We start from the raw sequence: 4,342 nt of genomic DNA, 5'->3' as shown, positions 1-4,342 counted from the left end.
TAGCCACAAGTGCCACAGTATGTATAACTGTGTCCCGCGGGGTAATGTGTATTGTAACCACAAGTGCCACAGTATGTATCACTGTGTCCCCCGGGTTTATATGTATTGTAGTCACAAGTCCACAGTATGTATCACTGTGTCCCGCGGGGTAATATGTATTGTATCCACAAGTGCCACAGTATGTATCACTGTGTCCCGCGGGGTAATATGTATTGTAGCCACAAGTGCACAGTATGTATCACTGTGTCCCACGGGGTAATGTGTATTGTAGCCACAAGTGCTACAGTATGTATCACTGTGTCCCGCGGGGTAATGTGTATTGTAGCCAAAAGTGCTACAGTATGTATCACTGTGTCCCGCGGGGTAATATGTATCGTAGCCTGACCAGCTGCCTTCAATATTGTTGCTTTTTAACTTCCTTGTTGATTGTGTTTGTTTATATACATTAAGTAAACATTAAGTAAGCTTCCAGATAACATATTCAGACATCATAGGACATCCAAAGGTGCATGGAGCCGAGCAGTTGGACATGTAGTATCCAATGACCTTTTCATGTAAGACATTGTGACCTTCATGTAGGAAAGTTTGACCTTCATGTATGTGTTTCAGTGCTATATTCGTGTGTAAAATCCACAAAACACTGTTGGGTTCTTTTATGCCTTTTATTCTGTGGTTTAAAAAACCCTGCAAGTACAAATACAACACATTACACATTCACTCAATTCTCTCACAGAATCTATTTACATCAAGGGACATAACTCGTACATATACTTCAATTATCACAATAATGCATAATAGTACATTAGAATAGTTTTTGATTCGCTCCATGTAAAAATATAATATTATTTTTACAATGTACATATCAATAATACCGAATTTACTTTTACATATCAATATACAATAGATATGAAATTACCTTATACTATTATTTACAAAATATCTCTACATATAAAATAATGCACTTCAAACTTACCCCACAGATCCTGCGGGGGTTTACACAAATCCCTTTGCCTAATAATCGTCGTACGACCGGCAGTTGTTATGTATACCCAGTGTTAACCATGTCATACTGTAAATGAAATAAATAAATACCTTGTAAAACAATACTAATTACTACCCTTTATAATTTGGAATACAGAAATTATATACATCTGGAAAACTGAAAACTTACTCTTTATCCATTTCTTTACATTTAATCAGAATATTATGATTAAATACATTTGTAGTGAAATAATAATTTAAACATTACATTTTACCAATATTCTGATAATACCTTACAGAATATACATATAAATGATAATAATAGAACATATATGGTTAAAAACTCACCCAGTTCTCTATATTCGTAATACTTCAAATCTCTTCTGATATCAAAAGTCGATCTATACCCTTCAACGCCTTGGTGCTGAGTGATATTAGTTAAATTAAAAATCATGCAGTTGTTAGCTATGACCATTAAAAATGTCCGTTGATGTCATGTGACTAAAAGTACTCACATTCCATACATTCTTACATACAGGTAACACACAAACATTAAGGGTCCTCGCACCACATTCTTTCATCACACAACTATACTACCAACCAACCATTTAAGGTTCCTTACACCAAGACCTTTCATGATATTAAAATCCATTCAAAGTCTTACACACAATAAATATATATATCCCTGTTACATATGATACTGTGATCTTCATGTATAATAGCTTGACTTTCATGTATGATTTTGTGACCTTCATGTATAATAGTTTGACCTTAATGTATGATTTTGTGACCTATATGTATGATAGTTTGACTTCCATGATATTGTATGATACTGTGATCTTCATATATGATAGTTTGACCTTCATGTATGATTGCAATTGTGTGACCTTCAAGTATGATTTTGTGACCTTCTTGTATGATAGGTTGGCCTTCAAGACATTGTATGATACTGTGATCTTCATGAATGATAATTTGACCTTCAAGTATGATTTTGTTACCTTCCTGTATAATTTTGTGACGTTTATGTAGCTGTTACCATTGAGCTGTTGCACACACAGAACATGTGTCCTACAGCATATCATGAGGAACAGCTCTTTAGTAAAGTATACCAAAATGTACGTAACTATAATGTGTATATCTCTGGTACTGCAGTAGTCCAGTACAATATGTTGTATGTAGCATTGTTTATGTGTACTTAGGTATTGTGTTTAGGTAAATAAGTGTTTCAGTGATAACTTTAATAGAGTTTTGTCAGTGTTTTTTGCTGGAATTGTGTTCATTAACCAGACATTTTGATCCTTGTTGTTTTTTGTGTGACAGAGACACATATTAAATTTGATACCTTTAATGACAATATTACCAACACAAACATACCTGTTGTTGAGTATTTCAGTGGGATGCTGTATTTCCTGGTATAGTATAGGTACACAGGCACTATATGGGCTATTACACAGTGATCAAACTAATTTGCTTCTCCCCGTTCGATACCCATCAGTGCACAGCGGCATTGAGAGTCTGTGAACAATATCAACAATATCAATATTGCCACAAATGAATAGAGTAAGTTATGTATTTTGCATATTGTATTAGCATAATAACCAGAAAAGTATTGTTGATATTTTTCATCTGTTTATTTCATTTCCCTGTAACAGTGTTTGGTGATAGAATTCCTTAAGTAAAGCTAATACTTATGGCATGCCATCCTGTAAAAAAAATACATAAACTACTTAAGGTCAAATCAAATACTCCTACTAGACAGATTGTCATGCGTGCACAGTGTACTAGTAATAAATAGATCTCACAATTATTGTTGTTGTTGTTATATCATGTAGTAGGAGTTATCTCCCTTCCAAAAGGACCAAGGTGAGCTCATGCCATACCGTGACATCCATTGTCTGTCCATGGCCATCGCCTGTCGTCCGTCGCGATCGTCAGTCAACAATTTCTTCAAACACTTCTTAACCACTGATTGGAATTTATCTTAATTTGACTGGAAGCATTCTTAGGTTGTGGGGATTCAAAATTGTATAAATGGTGGTGCTACAATAATTGGCTTTGGGGTCTGGCACTATCCCTGGGATCTTATTTGGAGAATATTTTGCCATGATTGCTTAGATATCCAGTTGAGCGATACAGGCCCTCTGGGCTTCTTGTTACCGACCGTCCTTGCGCCACTCCGCCAACCACCCTTGTTTGATATTATCTGTTTTTGTTGTTAACTTTTCGCTTTGTCACAGAAATTACCAATGTATATAATAGTCATTCCTTACTCTAACTTGATAAATCGTCTAGAAACAGTATCTCGTGGAGTGTACATATTCTCTGTACAAATTAAAGCACATATTGGCCTCGAATTGGCGCGGCCGTTGCAGTTTTAAGATTAATATGCGCCGGAATACTCTTCTATTATTAAAGGAATTTCTAATTTAAGAGTAGTTTAAATTGGGTGAGAGAGATATACAGCTGTTGTCTCGCCGGGTTTTACAGGGTTGTTTTATTCCCTAATTTACCAGTCTGCCCGGGGTATGCAGCGTTGGGTCCCCAGGGAAACAGTATCGGGTCACTAGACCGTGCACGTGGTGATCATTGATGATGATCAAACACGACTCCTTAAAATGATATTGTCATGTTTTACGACATATTACGATATATCACAGCCATACACAGGTGGCCTACTCCTCAACGTGTCTCCTCAAATATCAATAATCATAAGTGTTCTTATTTGATCACCTTACGGAGTGTGTGTTTGTTAAGGCCTGATCAAACGAGGGATAACCGTAGTCAAAAAGACTTAAGTAAATATTCACAAAATACCGATCCCCGTAACCTAATTATTCTATTTGGTCCGTGTTTTTAATATTTATAAAGTGTTCCTTGATCCTATCTGTGTAATAATGTGCTTACAACAAACAACCAAAGGAAAGCTGCTCCTAAAGTTTCGCTCATTGCACATTTATCCTATAATTGTTGCCAGAAAAAAACTCCGACATTTTAAAAAGATGTTTAATGAAGTTGAATAATCGCAGCTACTAAATTTCAACAATAGGAAAGTTTTCAAAGCTAAACACGTACCCGTCGTTTATTGTGTATAACCACGGAATTAGATTATCTAAGTCCGTGGTATAACTTAAAGCTTAGTATTGACAAATCAGTCAGTAAAGGGCAGTGATCGAGTGACACAGGGAGCTGCATCTTGTTCGACCGACTCGTGTGTATCAGTCTTATCGTGTCTGACCGACTTGCGTCTCCGTGGTGTCGTGTCCGACCGACTCGTTTGTATCAGTCTTATCGTGTCTGACCGACTCGCGTCTCCGTGGTGTCGTGTCTGACCGACTCGCGTCTCCGTGGTGTCGTGTCCGAC

At 36.6% G+C, this 4,342-nt stretch overlaps 1 long non-coding RNA gene across 1 annotated transcript; it reads right to left on the bottom strand.

Moving 5' to 3' along the window:
* LOC110458228 lies at positions 1-2,782 on the bottom strand. Its single transcript, XR_002463775.1, has 2 exons — positions 1,330-2,782; positions 1-1,069 (listed from the first exon to the last, which is right to left on the bottom strand). It is a non-coding gene; the product is annotated as an uncharacterized LOC110458228 (long non-coding RNA).
* Positions 2,783-4,342: the final 1,560 nt, after the last annotated feature.

Source organism: Mizuhopecten yessoensis, unplaced genomic scaffold (genome assembly GCF_002113885.1).
Source record: "Mizuhopecten yessoensis strain PY_sf001 unplaced genomic scaffold, ASM211388v2 scaffold1181, whole genome shotgun sequence".
NCBI classification, from domain to species: Eukaryota; Metazoa; Mollusca; class Bivalvia; order Pectinida; family Pectinidae; genus Mizuhopecten; species Mizuhopecten yessoensis.
Note: the sequence above shows the minus strand (reverse complement) of the source record. Positions and strands in the feature narration are given on the sequence as shown.